Source organism: Myxocyprinus asiaticus, chromosome 2, assembly GCF_019703515.2.
Source record: "Myxocyprinus asiaticus isolate MX2 ecotype Aquarium Trade chromosome 2, UBuf_Myxa_2, whole genome shotgun sequence".
Taxonomy (NCBI): Eukaryota; Metazoa; Chordata; class Actinopteri; order Cypriniformes; family Catostomidae; genus Myxocyprinus; species Myxocyprinus asiaticus.
Window position 1 is genome coordinate 61,589,774 of NC_059345.1, and position 22,288 is coordinate 61,612,061.

Here is a 22,288-nt window from a genome sequence, read left to right on the forward strand (position 1 = left end):
ACACTGCTACACTATAAAAAATGATTTTGCCTTTTGTCATCATAAGTTAAGTTTACTTAAAAAAGACATTAAGCTAATTTAACAAGTTATATTGATTTAAAGGAATGTTCTGGGTTCAATTAGTTAAGCTCAATCTACATTTTGGGGGTAGTGCTGGAGCCTATCCCAGCTGTCTCGGGCCGAAGACAGGGAAACACACTGGACAGGTGGCTGGTCCATCACATGGATGACATACACATTCACACTCTCACATATGGGTAATTTAGCCTCTAATTCACTTGACCATGTCTTCAGACTGTGGGAACCCAGAGGAAACCCACGCAAACATGGGGAGAACATGCAAACACCACACAGAAAGGACCAGGTTGGTGACCTTCATGCTGTGAGGCGACAGTGTTACCCACTGAGCCACCGTGCTTTCCCAGTCTCTACCAGCTCTCGCTGTCAGCACTAGCTTTGGGTCAAGTCTAGTATTCCGCTCCTGCTGCAGATTGTTGCCGACTGCCTGCTGCTGTCAGTTCGGGGCAGGTTGTCACGTTTTATAAGTTGTACTTTTCCATATTTTTTTATGTTTGTGTTCTGGAGAAGAAAGTCATACACATCTGGGATGGCATGAGAGTGAGTAAATGATGAGAGAATTTTCATTTTTGGGTGAACTATCCCTTTAAGTCATTTTTTAATATCAATCTCCACTTTCACTGTTACATTCTTCATTTGTATTTGGTGATTCACATTATGCATGCATATCACCATCTACGGGGCAGGGAGGAGAATTTTTAATAAAAAGGGACTTAAATATTGATCTTTTATCACTCACACCTAATGGGGTATTACCCACACCTAATAAATATCTTATCACTTCTGAAGATATAGATTTAACCATTGAAGTCGTATGGATAACTGTTATGCTGCCTTTATGTGCTTTTTGGAGTTTCAAAATTGAGGTACTTATTCATTTGCATTGAATGGACCTACAGAGCTGAAATATTCCTCTAAAAATCTTCGTTTGTGTTCAGCAGAAGAAAGTCACACATCTGGGATGGCATGAGGGTGAGTAAATGATTAGATAATTTTCATTTTTGGGTGAACTATCCCTTTAAATGAAAAGTATCTTTGTCTCCTGTGCAGTAATAGTGGAAATATTCAATCTTATGTTTGTTGCCGTTTGTTTGTGTCTAAAATTGACTTTCAATAAATAGCTAAACCAGTATTTTAGAGCTCCTTGATCTAAACCTACTCTGAGACATAGACTACTCACTTCAAACTTTATTTGTGAAATGTTTTCTTGAAAATTTGTTTTTTACTAAAAGTTTAAACGACATTTGCAGACAATAAGCAGCGTTTGGTTTTTTTGTTTTTTTTTTTAATCAATGAAACATTTAAGTATGACTTTAGTGTCCAAATACTTTTTCGGGCCACTGTGTGTGGTAGTGCGTGAGGGTGGAGAGTGAAGGACTCGGGAGGCGGAGCAGGAACATGGGGGAGGTCGGGTCGGGCGTTCATTCGGGGAGTGAATCGACTCAGGTTTGAATGGAGACGGAAATATGTGAGTTTCAGAGAAGAAAAATAGACGAGGAGCAGAGCCCTCAGGCTAGAGAACATATCACTTATTTATTGATCCGGGACGCTTTTAAAACAAGAAGAGGACTGTTTTACTCATCTGCAAACTGTGAGTTTATGAAGAAAAGAGGATTTAACATCTCTTATCGTTTGGATTTAAGTTCTGATGAAAAGAGATACGATACGATAGGAGATAAGAGATAAGTGAAAGTGATCGCTGCATGTATCTCGGGAGGTGCGGTATGAATAGATAATATCAAATATTGTCTAGTTTTGAATATTATCTCTTTAAAATATCAGGTGGATGAATTTCAAATAGGACAGTGTTATATTCAGTCTGGCGATGAATTAAAGCTTTAAAGTAGAGGCATCGTGTATGCGTCTATCGTCGCGATGCATTTTTTGGAGAAAGGATCTTTAAGGCTTTGTTTTCCATAAACTGAGCTTTGCATGAAGGGTTGTTGGGTTTGGTTTGTTTCAGAGCTTCTCTCGGACTCTCCTTTGTGTTCAAAGATCGTCAAAACACTCGTTGTAAAGAAAATGTCCGCCCGATTTTCGTCGCAGACGCTTTCTGTATAAGATCTCTTTTCTATTTACCAATAAACAGTTCTAGATGGAAATTAAGTCTTGGGTTTTCTGGTTGTGGCTCAATTAAGTAAAATTTGGCCTTGGCAAGTCTGAGCCCCTACAGCGAATCGGTTTGTTTAGCCGGTTCACTCCGATGAACCATTTGAGTCATCATTCACATTGCACCGTGTTGCATTCTATGTGGTATTTTGTAGTAAAGTCCTTATTTTATGTTATTACTCTTGTTTATCTATGTTTCGATTAGATTATTTTGACTGTGTCGCATGTGGTTATGATTATGGTTCCAACATATAACCCACCATAGAATCAAGTGATTTACGAACGTATTGCGAATCGGTTCATTGAAAAGAAAAAAAGAAAACAGTTCAAAAGAACGATTCGTTGACGAATCGGACATTACTCTTAATATGTATTCATCAGTTGCTGTTTGGCTAATGAATGATTGTTTGACTAAATGAAAAGTACGAATCATTTCATCGTCCGATACATGTAATTTTTAGACTCGTAGAGGTTTTTAGCCAAATTGTCTGATCGCTTATATTGGTTTTCATCAGAAAAAATGTAAACGGTCAACTTTGATCCAGCTTTTTACGTCCATCATTTAAAAAAAAAAAAAAAAATCATATGTTGCATTGCATGCATGCTTTATAAATATTTTATCGTAGTTGTATTTCTAAACCGCTGCAGAAACACTCGCTCTCGTTTCACACGGCTTCTCATTTCAACGTTTCACACGGCGTCTCATTTTTGTTTTGTTGTAGCCACTTTTTACAACATGTATACTTAAACATGACAAAAAATAATTTAATTAACTTTTAGTCTTGTTTAAGCGTTGTATTTGGATTACTGTGTTACGTCGAGAGTGGTCGCATTGAGGCCCGAAAGGCTCGGACTCTCCTAGGCGCTACGGCGGAAGTGTGGCGCACGTCACGAGGCGGCGACTGACGCCGTCAACTCGAGGCTCTATGGCCCTCGCGTTGAGCTCAAATGTTCCCTGCGCCGTCGCCTAGGCGACCGTAACCCGAGCACAGGCTGGGAACATTCAATAAACTCGCATTTAAAAGCACTTTTTGAAGTCATTATAGATTTGTATGCGTTTTATTATTTTTAAATTCATCCACAAAAGCAATGTGTTGGAAACTCACTTTTAATCTTCTCCAATTACTCTCATTTAGTGCCTTTAATATGTCTTTGAGACTAAGTGTGTGTGTGTTCAACTGTCTTGTTTAAATGGGTCAGATGAGACCTGTAATAATGTGTAACCGTATATCCAGGCAGAACACACCTGGGACCAGTATTTCATAAATCATAGCTGCCACGCCTAACCTTCACACACAATGCTGCAGCTGCCAAATATACAGTATTTACACGGAATGTAAGAACTTCTGTAGCTTTAAAATTTGGGTGCAAAACTTATCCTGCATTTAAATGTGATTGTTTTTGTGCAATATAGTGGATTCTTATTCTGGAATCATGGACATATTGAGGTGTTGAGGTTTTTATTTAGGTCTGTCTTCTGATGCTAATGGTGGTCTTGTGATGCTGTAAATGTTTTTTTGTACTGAGAACAGATAAGTAGCCTAGTAGATTTTATAAAGGTATGCGCAACATATCGGTCTCCAAATCTTTGTAATATTGTTCAAATCGGCCAGTATTACCTGTTTTTTATTGCCTGTGCACCCACCTTATATGAAACGTTTAAAAAAGTTTGCTTAAAATTCTCTCTACTACTTGTGTACATATTCCAAGTATTCTGAAGGCATATAATTTTGGAAAGTTTCTCTCCATCATTTCTCCATTCTGCTTAAAGAAAGTCGTATGGGTTTGGTATGGCATGAGGGTGATAAATAATTATGACAGAATCACCATTGTCATTTTTGGGTGAACTACTCCTTTAATAAAGTTGAAAGAACATTTGTAGCATTGTTATGCTGATAATGTTCTACCTAAAAAAAAAAAAAAATACATTTTAACATTCCCACAACTAAAATGGAATGTTTGAAAAACATAATGTTTGCTAGCCAGGATAATGCTGCCTTCACGTGCTATCGGAATTATTGTAAATACGAGTTGCCTACTCTGAAGTTGCACATGAATGAACGCCCCCTCAAGTCGTAATTACGGACTGGGGAAACTCTGAGGTCATTTTGATTCCTGAGTTGGAAGGAGATGTAAACATTCAACATGTAGAAGGAGAGTACAGTTTCAATAGTGAATGATAGTTTTATAAGTTTTTCTAAATTCAGCTACCATATTATCACTTAATGTTTCAGTCATATACATTTATGTATATCAGGAACTATTTGATTGTTATTGTACATTTTTACACAGAGAAAATAGCATTTATTTGACTGAAATTCCATCATTGTCTGCCACTTGGCTAGCATGTATTATGGAGTCAAAATACAAGTTCCCCAATAAATATGCGTATATGAGCCTGTCATTCTCCATGTTTCCGACACCAAAGCACTTGAACGTGAAGTTAGGCCTGTCACGATAATTACGTTATCGACTTATCGTACGATATATGGACATGACCTCGATCATGTTTGCTGACCTCGATATCGCCCATTGTGTTTACATGCGTGTTTGTTTACATAAGAATGAATGTCACCAACATTTTAGCCAGTCGCGCTGCTTCTGTCCTCTCATCTGCTCTCTGTGTCGGAGGCGGGGCTCAGGCAGCTCCACACACACACACACAGCGGACGGTGACAGGTGAAGATTATGTGCAGGGCTCGACATTAACGCTTGTCCAGAAACACGTGTAAATTTTGAATGGGCAAGCTAAAGAGAATTTTACTTTCCTGACCGGACAAGTAGCCCGATTAAAATCTCAATAACGGGGGGGCCTGGGTAGCTCGGCGAGTAAAGTTTTTAATGCAACTGGTGAGAATTGACTTGTACTCTCAAAGAGATGATTTACCCAAAAATGAAAATTTGGTAATACTTTACAAAAAGGTTCCATTTTTTAACGATAGTTAACGTGAGCTAACAATAAACACCACTTTTATATAATTTATTAATCTTGGTTAATGTTAATTCCAACATACAGTACATTTTCATACATTAAAATACAAAGTTGTATATGTTAACCTTAGTTCATGCACTATGAACTAACAATGAACAATTGTATTTTTTATTTTTTTTAGTAATTAACATTAAGATTGATAAATGCTGTAAAATATTGTTCATTGTTAGTTCATGATAGCTAATGCATTATCTAGTGTTAGTGAACCTTATTGTAAATTGTTACCAAAAATTCTGTCATCATTACTCGCCTTTATGTTGTTCCAAACCGGTCTGACGTTCTATCTTCCGTGGAACTCAAAGGAGATGTTAGGGAGAATGTTAGTTTCAGTTCTAGGTTCCATTTTTATTTTATGGAAGAAAAAAAAGATGCAGTGACAGTGAATAGTGACTGTGACTAACATTCTACCAAAAATCTAATTTTGTGTCCCTCAGAAGAGAGAAATTCATACAGGCTTGAGGGTGAGTAATGATTTACCGTCTTTCTGCAATGTGTTCTTAATCCCTATCAGGTGTAAATGATGATTATGGAGGCTTTTCTTTTATTTTTTCTTATGTCCTTTTTTTTCCAAGTAACTTTTTTACGCGGACAAGTGAATGACCAATTTACTTGTCTGAAGGACAAGCACATGACAGTGCTTAATGTCGAGCCCTGCCGTGTTACTCGAGGTATTTTTCCTAACGACTGCATAATTCCAGCCAGAAAGTTTGGAAGAATAAGTTCAAATGGACTTGGTTTCAAAGCTGCATTACACAGCTCCGGTGTGGGAACATTTTGGCTTTAAGCCGAACGAGAGAGAAGAGCTTAAACATTAATTCATTAACGTGAACGAGCCGGTATGTCGACTTTGTTTAAAAACATTATCAACGAAAAGTGGCAATACAACTAACCTAAAAGCTCATCTAAAACATAACCATCTCATCCAGTTTTCCAAGTTGGGAACAGAAACCGCAGTTGGAGGTGGAGAGGGGCCTTCCCGACTTTAATTTTTTTTGACATTCCGATTCCAATATCTGAATATTCTTAAGAATTAAAAGTTCATTGCTCTTTGAAAGGATGTGCTTGCATTATTATGCTATTATGTTATCATTGCATCAGTGGCATAAAATGGTCTTAAAATGACAATAATATTGTTTATCACAATTATTTCTGGGACAATATATCGTCCAACAAAAGTAGTTATCGTGACAGGCCTACATGAAGTGCTCATAATTACAGCTTTAGAAGTGAGATGTAGGATAATTCAGATAGCACGTAAAGGCAGCATTAAGGTCGATTTATACCTCTGCATCGAACCTACGCAGGCTGACGTGCACCTCTTCAAAAATGTAACTGCGCATCGTGTCGACTCAGACCACAAGAGCTGTGATTGGTCCACTGTGTTACCAGAGATCACCCCCAACATGACAAAATTATTTGAGGTAGATTCACATTTTCTCCAAGATTATTTTATCTATGCATCATAATATATTAGATTAGATTCGACTTTATTGTCATTGTGCAGAGTACAGGTACAGAGCCAATGAAATGCATTTATATATATCCACTGATCAGTGATCATGTCACATTGTTTTTGTTTTGTTTGTGACCATCTGCTGTTTTTATATTTTGTTTTATATGAAAATGCATCAAAAGACACATCTGTTTACAACTTAAACTCGGGGGATTTTACTCAGTATATATCTGGTATGTAAGTGAAACAATACTTTTCGTATTCTACTCAAGACCTTTCCAATCTGTATGATTTTTTTGACCATATATTTGATGGAATTGTGTACAGTAATCATATTTAATAAGTTATGAAATGAAACACTTCTTATTTGTCAGCAGATTTAAAAAAGTGCCTATTTAGAGTTGGTTATTTTGCCTAAATGCATAGTAAACTAAAGATTATAAGCTTAAAACAGCACCCATTTTGTGTTGGTCAAGCAAGCAGTTATTTATTAATTGTATTATTTTTTCAGTACAGAGCATCTAAATATGCCACAATAGGGGCCTGGGTAGCTCAGTCGTAAAAGACGTTGGCTACCACACCTGGAGTTCGCTAGTTCGAATCCCAGGGCGTGCTGAGTGACTCCAGCCAGGTCTCTTAAGCAGCCAAATTGGCCCGGTTGCTAGGGAGGGTAGAGTCACATGGGGTAACCTCCTCATGGTCGCTATAATGTGGTTCGTTCTCAGTGGGGCGCGTGGTGAGTTGAGCGTGGATGGCGTGAAGCCTCCACACGCGCTGTGTCTCCGTGGCAACGCGCTCAACAAGCCACGTGATAAGATGCGTGGGTTGGCGATCTCAGACGCGGAGGCAACTGGGATTCATCCTCCGCCACCCGGATTGAGGCGAATCACTACGCGATCACGAGGACTTAAAAGCGCATTGGGAATTGGGCATTCCAAATTGGGTGAAAAATATGCCACAGTATTTATCTTCTCAAAAGAAAGCATAAAGTAAATGCCTGATTTATTCTCTCTCTTCATGGCAGGCAACATGTTTAAGAAATAATATGTACCTAAATACTACATGAACTCGTTTTTAATGCTTCAATAATTTAATAAATACTTTTGAATCCATGAATTGCATTACCTTTGTTTATTTATTAAATGTACAGTTAATTCAGAAATGAAGGCATTTTTTCTCAATACAATATAATAGAGCTGCATGATTAATCGTTAAAAGATAGCAATCTCATTTCTAAATGACACAGATTCTGCAATGTATATTAACGTTCCAGTGGCATGCATTTGTAAGGCGGTCAAATTTAAATTCAAAATTCACTTCGAGATGCATTTTTAAATGTTGATAAACTTTATATAGCATCTACAAAACAGCGCTCCTGGACCAGACGCTGAATAAACTAAAACGCAGTGGCCAAAGATGTTTGTCCAGCACAGAGGTTTACATACTGCAGGCTTTCCAGCCGCAAAAGCGCCTGGCTGGAAAGCTGTTACTGGGCAGTACACTGTCAGAGCCAAAGCTTCGGATTTAGACCAATTGACTTTTGATTGAATTATATCCTGAAAATTTAGAAAAGGAATTAATAATTCTGTGGAGGCAAGGCATAGATCTAGAAGGGTCAGAGATGAATAATAAAATATCATCTGTGTAAAGCAAAAGTTTATGCGCCATACCTCCCGCCACCACCCCTGGAAAATCATCCTCCAGGGCAAGACAGAACAATAATGGGGAAAGAGGGCAACCCTGCCGAGTGCCCCTATTCAAAGTAAAATTATCTGAAATTAGTCCATTTGTTTGTACCGCCGCTACTGGGTGTCTATAAAGTAACTTAATCCAACCAATAAATGTACTCCCGGACCCATATATTTCCCAAATCTTAAAAAGATAATCCCATTCTACCATATCAAACGCCTTTTCGGCGTCAAGTGAGATGGCAGCGACTGGAGTCCGATCATTCGCCACTGACCACATAATATTGATGAAACGCCTAATGTTATCAGAAGAGCTACAGCCCCGAATAAACCCCACCTGATCTATATGTATAAGAGGTGTCGTAACTTAATCGGTTAGCAAAAGTGTTTGACAACATTTTGACATCTAGCTGGATCAGGGAAATCGGATGGTAACTCACTTGGATCTTTGTCCTTTTTAAGAATCGGGCTGATCCGGACTTGTGTCATGGTTGGAGGAAGCTTTCCATTCTTTAATGATTCCGTATAAACTTCTAACAAAAGTGGAGCCAATTCTGTAGCATAACATCTAAAAAATTCAGCGGCAAACTCGTCTGGCCCCGGAGCCTTGCCAGTAGGCAGGGCCTTAATTAACTCGCCAAGCTCCTCCAAGGTCATCTCAGAATCAAGATAATTTTTTTGCTCAGTAGTCAATCTAGGAATTCATTAGACCAATTCTAATATCTTCATCAGTAGACGAAGATGCGGAACTATAGAGATCAAGATAGCATTATTCATAACAATGGCTGAGGTAAATATTTCACCACCAGCAGATTTCACTGAGGGAATGGTAGAAAAGGACTCTCTCTGCTTTATATATCTAGTCAAAAGCTTCCCTGCTTTGTCCCCCGACTCAAAATATGACTGTCTTGCCCTGAATAGCCAAAACTCCACTTTCCGCGACAAAATAGTATTATATCTGTATTTCAATCGGGTCAATTCTCTGAGGCCATCAGACGACATTCGGCGCTTCAGCTCCGCCCCTGCACTTTTAATATTCCCTTCCAACTCCACGAGTTCACGTGCTTTGGATTTTTTGGTGAATGAGGCATACTGTATGATCCGACCCCTAAGAACTGCCTTAATTGCCTCCCAAGTCACGCCCACTGAGGATATTGAGGACCAGTTAGTCTAAATATAAACATTGATTTCAGTCTTTAACATTTGTTGGAAATCAGGATTTTGCAAAAGGGATACATTAAAGCGCCAACTATATGATTTATTGTTCTCTGTATGTGCCAACATCTCTAAACTCACCAGGGTGTGATCTGAGACTAAGATGTTTCCAATTGCTCTAGGGGGCTTACATATTTTTGCTTCACTATGATCAAGGACTGAGTCCATCAAAAGATTAAAGTCTCCTCCCAATATTATATCATGAGGGGTGCCAGCGGCTTGCAACATCCCTTCAAGATCTATAAAAAATCCCTGATCATCAGAGTTAGGTGCGTAAATATTAGCCAAAATCAACATTTGCTCCTGAATTTCTCCTAAAACAATAATGACTCTTCCTAATTTATCTTTTTACATTTTAGACATTTGAATTATAGATGTTTATTTATCAGTATAATGACTCCACTACACTTACTTGAGCCAGCACTAAAGAAAATATGTCCACCCCATATCTTCCCAAATTTTTCAGCTTCCTGCGGGGAAAGATGCGTTTCTTGAAGAAACACTATATCATATTTCTTACGCTTAAGAAAATAAATAATCTACCTTCTTTTTATGGGGTCCCCCAACCCATTCACATTCCATGTGGAGAGAGAGAACCTTACTCATATTAACATTTGACATATTGATATAATAAAAAAATTGTGTGTCAAAAACAAGATTATACAGACCACATTCCCCATTAGTGCAACAATCAAACCCCGAACTTCCCCCCTGAACAAAACAAACCAAAAAAAGAAAAACGTGCACATTAACCCCGTACACAACAACGGCAACTGGCATCAATCCCTCTAAACTCAAAAGGTCCCTGTAGCGAGTCAAATTCACTCGGAGGCCGTGTAAAAAAAATAAAAATACACCATGACTTAATCCATCAACTCTATAAAAGACATCCTCTTTGTGAGCATGTAGATATTTTGCAGTTATCCATAGCTGGGAACTTCAGTGTAAAAGCGATCTTCCGTCAATGCAAAAGTTTCTTGAAGAAGTGTCATGCCACAAAACAAACTCCAGCCGCTAGGCGGAGCCATCGCAAAAAGAAACAAAAATGGTGCCCAGCTTCCTTAGACAGTCGAGTCACTGAACAGCGAGTCAGTCCACTTACAAGAGAAACATGCAATGGTTTACTCACCCATAGATTCTATAAAAGCCAGTGCCTGCTTGGGGCATAAAAATACTTTGCGACCGTCCTTGGTGTCTATTCTCAGTTTGGCCGGAAAAATCAATGTAAATGCAAAAGCGATCTTCCATTGATGTAACAGTTTCTTACATTCCTTGAACCGATCGCGTATCTCTCTTGTCGAATTTGCAAAGTCTGGGAACAAGAAATACACCGTAATCGATCGACATATTACAGCGAGATCCTCCAAGTCAGCAACAACCTTCGTCAGCATCACCGAGATGTTGGACAGTTGACGCTGGATTTCTTCTCCCGTCACGCTTTCCAAATCGAGTCCCCGGCTCACAGGGCCATCAGAGGTTTCAGTTTGAGCACGTAAGTGTCTTTTAATGTCTCCAGAGTCTGAGGATTTTGACTTCTTTGCCATGTTTACCTCAAAGAGCAAATATGTAACTGGGTGTATCGAATCCCGGATTATAACATGAAAATAATTAAAACACTAGCAAAGTGTGCAGAGCTCATGGCTCACTCGTCTGCTTCTCGCATGGCATCCAACATAAACATGATTATTGTCTTTTTAATTTTTTTAACCATAATTAAATTTTTTCACTCCCGATTGGAGTAGTGCTTATCACACCTGTAGTTAAAGTGCTTTATGAGCGTTCCCAAATTAATGAAAAATTGTCTGCTGCTGTGTACCATGTGTCATGTTTAATGGTTTAATGCTGTTCAGGTAGCCCTGGGATTCAAGTGGAAAACCAAAAATGAAAGAATATGCCAAACTTAAACAAATACACAATACACAATGGCCAAAAAAATAAAATAATGTTTATCCCCTGTTGTACCAGTGAATAAGCATAAATGAAAACACCTGCATCACTTTTACACGACCTATATGGTTAATTAATGCATGGTATTTAACAAATTATTTATAAATTGCATAAAACAAACTGTGAAGGGTGAGTCATTAGTTGACTGTCATATATAACAAATTAATATTATTGAAATAACTTTACAAAATCATTGTTTACTATCGTCTTTCATGTGGACACGCCCCTTCCAACGTTGAAAGAGTGCAACAGTGCCCGCCCACTTTTCAGGCTTATGGGTTCCGGAAGTATTTTCCCCATTCATTTCTTCCATAGACTTTTTATAAAATCCTTTACTTGTAAGCCATGAATCGAACCAAACCAACCAGCTCCGAGAAGAATCACAAACTTTGTTTTGAGGCAAAACATTATTTGAAAATCGGACATAAAAGACAAAGGTACGAGGCTGTGTACTTAACATCTTTTGTGAGGGCACAAACTTACAATCCCATGAAGCACTGCGAATGATGTCATTGAATAAAAAATGATGGGAATATATAAAACTATTGATTTTAGGTGGTTGATTATAACTATAGAAACAATGTATTTTACGTTTATTGCAAAATAAGTAGTTTAAGGGTAAAGTGAGACACCGACTCAATTACGTCATTCACAGTGCTTCATGGGAGCAGGTGGTCGCTCCAAGGCACGTTTTAAGGGATTTTGTTGGTCCCGGTTCTCTGATTGGTGGATCTTTCTCTGCTGCACCATAGGTAATGTAGTTAACCATGAATTCTGCTATCAAACACGATTTTTAAACAATTAATTTGAAATAACGCAGACGGATGGCTTCAACGGAAGCATATACCATCGTTGAACAACCTCTGAGCTCATGGTAGGTCTTGTATTTAAAGGTTTACTTTATAAGTTATTGTTGAAAATCAATTTGTCTATGGCAGTGTTTCTTAATCCTTTCCTGGAGTACCACTAACACAACACATTTTGGATGTCTTCTTTATCCAACACACCTGATTCTACTGATTAGCTCATTAATCTTGAGTATGTCAAATAAGGGAGACATCCAGATTGTGTAAGTTTGTGGTATTCCAGGACAGGATTGAGAAACACTGGTCTATGGGATAAATTAATGGGATTTTTAGTTCCGGATACTCTATTCAGTATCATTTAGAATTCTGAGTTTCCACTTTGAATATAGGACATCGCTTGAACAATAAAGTGCTCGGAACTCCTGATTACGATATTTCCGATTCCACTTGAAGGGCTCATTAGACCTAATACTTCAAAACTATGTACGAAAAGCATCTCTTGGTATTAATTGTCAGCTTAAATTCTCAATGCACATCATTGTGTGAACCCTGAGGGAATGTTACTAACATAAGGAAGACTGACACCCACTCTTCAGACTGATAGGGGACACGTTTTCCAAATCTGTCCTGGACAAATGGTGTCCCTGATGGCCTTATCAGCTCTGTAAACAACTCCTGACTGGCCACACATACACTAAGAATGAGGCAGAGCATGTGTTTGTGTGTATTTGTTTGTCCTCAAAGAAATGCTGTCTGTCTCTGTCTCACATGAATCTTATTACAAGACTGAAATGGGAGAAAGACGAGCAAAAAATAGACAACAGTGGTGGCTCTTCATTTAGATAATCAAATTGAAGTGTCACTGCCTTAACTCAGGAAAGAGCAATAATAAAATAGTTTAAAACTTTGCAGACGTTACATAAATGCATACAAAAATAGCTGTATTTCTTAAAATAGTTTAAAATATCGGCTTTCATATGTGGTGGGGTGATTAAAGGTCAGACTGCCTTGGAAACAGGGCCTCCCTCCTGAACCATCGGACATACCCCCATATTCATTCCCATAGTAACAGCCAAGCTCAGTTGCCGTGGAGATGACAGGCGATTGCTGTGGAATGTGTTTGTGTGCTATTGAATAATGGGGGTTTTATGGAGATGGTGAAGGATATGAAAGCTTGTGTAGGACACTGACACTGGAGTTTAGTTTACAAAAGATTTCATTTTTATGTTTGGGCATACAACTTTACGGAAGTGTAAAATGTCAACTGTCTTTCACAATGACAGACTTTGAAAACTTTGAAGAAGTTTAGCTCAATCCACATTGAAATATTTGTGGCATTATGTTGATTGACCACATACAATAATTTAGAGATGCACGATGTATCGGCGGCCAATATGTTATTGACCGATAACCAGGAAAATCAAAATATTATTATCGCAGCAATAGTGGAATTACCGCCGACAATTTGTTGTGATTTATTTGCTTGCGGCTGAGAAACTTTGACTGCCTGCTGAGGCGAAAACTTTACCATTGGACCAATCAGTCAGTGACCACATTTACATGCACTTAAGAAAACAATTTATTCCAGGTTTTTTGAGAAAGCGTGAGGGACTGTCGATATTTTGCATTGGTGTGTATAAATGGATATAATTGATAGTGTATGCACTTTTTTCACTCGTACTTTCTCTACTCTACTTTCTAAATCAGGGTTCCCGCGGATCCTTAAAGTCTTAATGTCTTAAATTCAGTTTTCCACAATTTAAGGTCATAAAAAGTCTTAAATATATTAAATGATTCATCAAAAGTCTTAAAGATGTCTTAAATTTGGGGGCAGAAAGACAGGAATCTCAGCAGCGGCGCTCCACCTCCACTGAATCTCCAGCGCCATGGCAAAAGAAGATACCCAAGTTGTGAGCTTGCAGTTTGAATTGAATGTGATGAGATCAAATTAGCACGTGCGTGAAATAACGCAAAAACAACACTTATTTCTATTGCATTGTGTAGTGCTGAACGATCCAGCGAAATAAAATAGAATTCAAGATATGGCCTTATGTAAATATTAAACTGCAAAGGGCTGTGATATGATTTAATCAAACAGTCTGTACGTGATGTTCATGTGGAGCACTGTTCTGACCATATTTGAGGCTGTTCTGTGCCGCTTCATGAATTTCATCTCGTGCACAGAATAACAAATGTGTTGCGTTGGTTACGGTTTGGTAACGTGCGCTGATGGATTTACATCACTCCAAATTCACTTTCATTGTTCACTACAAGTTCCTATATAAATCTTAAACAACCCTATGACACCAGGTTTTTGTAGTTCGATGCGGAGATGAGATCATCTTGAGGGTTTAACCAGATTTCATGGCAATGCCGTGTTTTTTTTAATTATTAGAGATATATTAATTGGGTATAATAATAATATTAATATAGTTATTATTAGTTATTATAATACAGTTGTAGGCGTAATATATGTAATTTCTTAATGTAGTTATAATAGCCATCATTATTATCAGGGTCTTTGATAATAGACAAAGGGTCCTTTGTTGTTCTATGGAAGAGGCAAATTCATGCAGACTTGAGGGTGAATAATGACAGAAATTAAATTTTGGATGAACTGTCCTCTAACTACCTGTTAAAGTATGTTAAAGGTATCTGCCAAGAACATAATGCAAGTCAGCACATGATTGCATCACGTTTTGCTGGGAACAAGTGACTGAAGAGAAGGGCCGTAATGTAGTCTGTGTACTTATAATTGTTATTTATTTATTTTTTATCTGAAAAAAGAATGTTAACGCAACACTTGGGAAATGCGACACTTGGGGGGGGGGGGGGGATGGGAAGAGCACATACACTATAAATTATACCCAGTTATACACACCAATGTAAAATATCGATGGTACCTCACATTCACATATATGCGCTCGAGAGTTTTACGTAAGAGTGAAATCCCACTATTGCAGTGCAATTCCGCTGAGTCGCAAGTTCAAATCCAGGGCGTGCTGATTGACTCCAGCCAGGTCTCCTTAGCAACCAAATTGGCCTGGTTGCTAGGGAGGGGGGAGTCACATGGGGTAACCTCCTCATGGTAACCACCATTATAATGTGGTTCTCGCTCTCGGTGGGGCGTGTGGTGAGTTGTGCGTGGATGCCGTGGAGAATAGCGTGGGCCTCCACACGCGCTACGTCTCCGCAGCTCAACGCTACGTGATAAGATGTGCAGATTGATGGTCTCAGACACGGAGGCAACTGAGATTCGTCCTCCACACCCCCAGATTGAGGCGAGTCACTACGCCACCATGAGGACTTTGGGAAAATTGGGAATTGGGCATTGTCCCCCAAAATTGAATCACATTTATAATTTGCAAGATATTATTTATGCCTTATGTAATCCCATATATGCGCTTTACAGATATAAATTCATAAATACATCATATTAACCTCAGCCGTCCTGCCATTTACACATGTTTTTTAGCCAAGAGTGGAGGAGATGATGGGTTTTCGGTCACCCGTTTAGTCATGCTGTCATGCTTTCACAGAGTTAAAGATCTGATTATTGGCTTAGAGAACAGACTTGCTAATAAATCGGTTGTGATGTGTAATATACAGTAGGTAGACATTAAGCCTAATCTGTGAATTAACAATGTGTATAGAACATGAAATCAGACAACCCAAACAAGACCAACACTGACTGATACACAAAGAACAAAAACAAAAATGCCTGTATGGTCCAGAAATTAGACATGTAACAGGTGTTTTATGAGGATGATATGAAGTAGACTGTTTCAAATATTCATCTTCACCCTGCAGCAGAACAGCTCTGATAATAATAGCCTAATAGCCATAGTGATTTTGCTTCTTTTCATATCAAACGGCATTATCATATCGAATTAATGTTTACGTTTTCAAACATTACCTAATTAAATGTATACTTACATTATGGATATTGAGCAGATCATGATTTCCAGACACGTGTATAACTGGGGTTTAACAAAGTTTATTACGTCTCATTCGGCGCTTCATCTCTAAAGGCGAATTAATGAGAGAAAATGTGTTTGTTTTTTTACAGTGGGAATAAAACTAGCGCTCTTTCCCTTTACGAGAGCACATGCATGTTAAACAGTCTACGCTGCACGGAGAGAGATGATGATGAGACATATGCATGGAGAGACATGGATTTTCAGTCCTATAGAAAGAAACTGTTGATTTGTGTTCCAATGTGTGGATTACAAATTTTCACCAACATGTAAAAACAAAAAATGTGGGGATTTCACGCACTGTGAACACGGAATGTGCGGGGATATTTAAAAGTGTTGCACAAGATGTTAAATCCCACTACGAAATTCATTAAGTGGGTTTTTTTCTTGCTATTTTCTACACATTGGTAATAGCTGCTGCTAAGACACTTGGAAAAGAGTGAGGACAGTGCTAGGAGAGTGCGCTCGGTGTCTGCACGATCTTGTGCGTGCACACGACTGTGCCTTGGCATGTCCAGTATATTATGCATTTGCGTGTCTTTGTGAGATAAATATACTCCTGCTCGCTCCTCGGTTAGAAGACTCCGTGTAATTTTTGTGCTCTCTCGCTTTTTGTTTGCTTGCACTAATGTTATAAATGCAGCACTGGCCCGATCGGGCAAGTGACAGTTCTAGCAACTGGCCCGAATCTTTCTCACACTGGCCCAGGGCCATCGGGCAGTCCTTGTTGTCGAGCCTTGCTACTGACCGAGCTGCATGTATACAGGATTAAAGGCTGTGCCGCTTATACAGTACATGTAAACTGTAACGCTGCTTTCTCGCAATAAGGCACTTTCTGGTGTCCTTGCAAACGTAGTCATTCTGGCTAAAGCATTTGCTGATCCATGTATTTATTTACTGACTAACAAAGTCCCAGTACTGACAGTGTTAGATGAATGGATCAAGTTATCAATTTAATTATGTGAAATATTTATTGGAGCGCTTGAATTGGTCTTTTTTTAAACCAAGTAACGTCCACGCACAAAACGCGCACAAACCACCACTGCGTACACAGTCTGGTTGCTGGCATAGGCTAATTATTACACCATGTATACAGAGAATAGGGTTTGTATTGTGTGTTTTGTTGTTGTGTAATGTTAGTTACGTGCTGTTCATTTGTAGCCTCATTTTGATTTAATGCATTATTTGTTAGAAGTTCACTATTCTCTGTCTGTTAGCTATTCATCAGGATTACCATAAATACTCATATTAATAGCATCTTACAATTTACGTAAGTGAATTGTCAATTGTAATTTATTTCTGATTCAAATCCGCACACACCTGGAATATCGGCACATTTCTGGATTATTTTACATCCCCCAAACCTTAAATAGCAGCAGTTAAGAGTTGGTCAGATTGACAAATCCAGATTCCAATCTTATAGTATAGCCACAATTATAACAATGCATGTTAACTAAGGATATGCAAATCTACCAATTTTCCTAATCAACTAATCGGTCGGTTGTTTGAACGACTTGTCGACTAGTCAGTGTTAAGGATAACAATGTATAATTAGGCTCCGTAATGTTCATGTGACCCCAATCAGATGCTTTTTAGAGGGATATACAGGTGAAAAGTGCAGCACTTCATCATAGTGACTAACAGATATTCAACATAAATAGACTTAATAACTGTAACATCTTATTACTTATATGAGTAAGAAATAAGAGAGGCCCCAATACAAGTGGCACAAAACTGATTATGCACATCCTGAACACAGAATGACGCACTTCAATGTAACCGGAGTGCTTCAGGGTGATCTTCGCTGCACATTCAAAAGCGCAGAACTGCAAGATAATATTGCGGGAACACATCTATTTTATGACGTGAGGCGGTTTGAACTTTTTTTTTTTTGCTGCAACTATTTAAGCACTTTCAGACAGAATCAGCAAAAGACTTGAATCCTTCCACAGCACCTCACAAATACCAGAACATTACTCACAACAGAGGATCTAACGTCCGATAGATCATCTTGAAATGTATTGTTAATGCGGTGCTTTGCTGTAACAACAGCACATAAAAAGACTAAACAAAGCATTATCAAGACAAGACTTCTTGCAGAGGGTTTTACCGTGCTGATTTATTCATTGTTAAGAAGAGCAAGCTATCATAATGCAAAAACGCTCTTTTAGAAGTTGCGTCTCTCAGTTAATTTGAGTATTAAAACCACCACCACTAAAAATATGAATGTTTGTTGTCGACCCCACTAATCGACTAGTCAGTTGTTAGATTATTTGACCACCCTGGCACATCCCCAGTGTTAACATGACTCTAGTGTAATAAAATATCTCACTAACCATGTCTGTGTAAAGTTATGCAGTATTAAAACTTTGCTGTCATGACGACGTAACGCCAGTAAACCATTTAGGCCTAAATCCCGGTAATATTTGCACAATGTAAAGGATACCATAAAGAAAGTTGACATGACTTTGAATTTTCGGTTTTCAACATTGTCTTCTGTTTGTGAAAACAGTGTCGTTTTATCCTGTCCATGATCAGATGTATGGAGTAGACATGATGGAGTATCAGGGTTTCCACGCACCCTGGAAAACCTGGAATTTTGCAATGTAGTTTTCCAGTCATGGAAAATTAGAAAAATACCTAAATATCCTAGAAAACATTTTAGTATAATAGAACTGTTTAACTGTGTTGCTATCAAAGTTTTTGTTACATGCACAAAAACATGATAATGATCGGCACTGGTAATAGGAGTCTAATACACAAATTCATATTTGTCACTGCCGCCGACTGCGCATTGTGATACAACGTCAGCGCTTAACTGTCATGAACGAAACCCTGTCTCATTCTTTTTCTGCTCATCTGCTGTCATCTCCGCTTTGCTAAGATGAAATAGTTTAAGTATTGATTGATATAATACAAAATAAGTTTTTTCTTTCCAACATTGCTGTTGTGTTAACCACAAAAACCACAGTTATAAACTTTAGACAACGATGAGGGTCGGACCACTTTTTTTATTTTTTATTGTTTTTAATTTTTTTTAATGAATTTTACACCCTTCACATCTCAGGGTGTGAATTTATTTTCAATAATTCAGTGATCGGAGTCTGCTTATACTGCGGTTACCACATGTTGTATGTGGAAAACATGGACGGAATCACGGAATCTAGTCATAAAAATGGCATTAGCTATAAAACACAATGTCATGGCATATTTGGACAAATAAATGTTTGAATGCAAAATAACAATTGCGATATGTCCTAGTGTGATAATTAAACTGCACAAGTCTGTGATTTAATTGAATAAGTATGTAATCTGCAAGTGATGCACACTTCAAAATGACTGTGTGAAGCCGGCCGCTCATACATTTAAAACACCTCATCATGATCATTGTGCACGCTCAGTGTTTGAAGACAGAGAGCAGAGCACTCTGCAGTGCACAGCACATACAGACTATGTATTTATTTAATTAAATCGCAGCTTCACGAGGATTAGTAATCACACTAGGCCATGTAGCAAACTGCTTATCTACTGTCCAAAACACACCAAAACTCCAAAATAAAAGCTTGATTTAAATGGACGCATGCATTTTTGCTTAAGTATTACACTTGTTACCTAACCATGGCACATAAAACGTCCTGGAAAATTGTGCCTTGAAAAGAGTGGGAACCCTGATTACGTGCATGCTTGGAGTGCTAGAGTAGCAGAATTGCGGCTAAGAAACATGTTTGCTCCTGTCTGTTCTGATGAGTGGTTTCGATCTCACAACGGTGTTCAGTGTAAAAGTCCGCTCTCAGATCTGTTGAACTTGCGCTGGCCGGGAACCGCTGTCACGTGATAGGATGGAAGCGTTTCTTCTCATGAATAATGTGAAAAAGCACTCAGAATCGAATGATTAAGACACCCACTCTTAACCAATCACAACTCAGATTTTACGCATGTACCTCACATTTTTTGATGTTGCTTCAACTTTTGTTTTTAAACCGGAACAGATTATTAATTAACCAAGTTCCCTGTAGTATAAACATAATGAGTGCTATCATTGTTTTCAATGATGTGCAATGTGGACATAACTGTTAACATCTCAAATGTGTTTTGGGGTTTCATGACCCGTTAACAAAGTTCCTGATCGTGTCAGTGCTGGATTTAATGCGTCTTCGGCTCATTTCAGTGTGGATTGCTTGTTGTGAACCAGTCACATTATGATGCAGGCTTTGTAAAGGAACGGTTATTTATGCAGTTAAAAACACTACTGGACCGACAGCAAAAGCTTAAATTCATTAATGTTTCGTCTGTTGGTAGCAGTTTGATATTTATGGCTTAGGGTGCAGCTGGGCAAGTAAACAGTTTGACACACACACTCATTGTGTTTCGCTGACTTTGTTGATATATTTATAACATTGAAATATACTTTTTTGTGGTCATGGAGCTGTCTCATTCTCTTCCTGTTTGCATTTCAAACAGATATGGCTGTATTTGAGGGGTTGCACCGGTTACCACGGGGCATAGATGCTTATGTGCTGTGCAGAGATGTTAGCTAGTCATAACAGTTGCCGTTTACACTGATGTTTTAAAGGACATGGTGAAAAATTATCACTATATATAAAATAATGTAAATAATTTCTGGTGCAAACATTTTACTAACATTATAAGTGAACCTCAGGGAAAATAATAAAGTATGTCATGATCTCTTCAAATTGGTTTAGGAATTAGGAAGCCTGTGTGATCTATGTGCTATTTCTTATAAATGTTCTGACTGTTCAAGTGTAATGTTTTTACGTAAAATCTACTGTAAGTGAGGAGTTTGAATATATAAACTAGTGCCCGACCAATATATCAGAACAAATAATGCAGAAAACAATGCTTTAGAATTGGTGTCATTACGTAGTTTGTCCAGCAGAGCGCGCTCCGACTCCATTGTTTACAGGCTGACCGAGCTGACGGTGGCTCTGCAGACAGGGCGGAGTTGAGCTGTGTGTCGGTAAGCTGCTAACTAGTTTGTGAAATATATACTGAAAAGTTAATAAACTATGACCCCATTATTTTCCCTTTTCAGTATTACTAAAATAACGTTAACCTTGTCCCTGACAACCATGTCACTCATGTCTGTTTGCTGTTAGCCAGCTATAGTTTGTCAGTGCAGTCAGTAAAGTAGCAGATTGAAAAGTAAACATCAGAGCATCTTTTTGCAGCTCAGCAGACAACAGTGCGGTGGTGGATCGTGCTTGCTGAGTGTTGAGTTCATGCAACGCTGTTACCTAGTTGGTGAGACACAATGCTGGAAAGTAAAATAAACAACGTCCGTCTTTTACTCTCCATGACAACGAGCTTATAGCTAACTGGCTAATCACGTAGCTACTTTCATTGTTGTCAGCTGAGTGGAAGCTAATGTGTAAACATGTATTCACCAAACTGTTTTGTTCAGGATTCACAGTTTGGTACCCCCTTCAACCGAACAATTCCAGTCGTTGCATTTACAAAATGTAATATATAAAAGTCTGGTTTTCCACCGTTGAAAGTTTCCTCTGAACTTGTATAGCAGAATACGGTGTAACATCGCTGCTGCTGTTTATCTCTTGCCTCGCCAGTATTAATATAGTCAGCATTTGACTGACACTAAACAGTACTGATGTTTATTTAGCTATTTATTTTTATTTATTTTAATGCTCAGCATTTGACTGATGCTAAACATACAGTACCGATGTTTATTTAGCTATGTATTTTATTTTTATGTATTCTTTATTTTAATGGTCAGCAATTGACTGATACTAAACAGTACTGATGTTTATTTAGCTATTTTATTTTTATGTATTTTAATGCTCAGCATTTGACTGGTACTAAACAGTACTGATGTTTATTTAGCTATTTATTTTTATTTAAATGCACACCATTTGACTGATGCTAAACATACAGTACCGATGTTTATTTAGCTATGTATTTTATTTTTATGTATTCTTTATTTTAATGGTCAGCAATTGACTGATACTAAACAGTACTGATGTTTATTTAGCTATTTTATTTTTATG

At 38.2% G+C, this 22,288-nt stretch overlaps 1 protein-coding gene across 1 annotated transcript in view; it reads left to right on the forward strand.

The window, feature by feature from the left end:
- Positions 1-1,500: 1,500 nt before the first annotated feature.
- Positions 1,501-22,288, forward strand: part of vangl2 (VANGL planar cell polarity protein 2) — a 45,536-nt gene continuing 24,748 nt past the window's right edge. The window contains exon 1 of the mRNA XM_051718980.1: positions 1,501-1,669. The gene's annotated coding sequence lies outside the window, so the exon portion shown is untranslated. The remainder of the gene's footprint in view (positions 1,670-22,288) is intronic.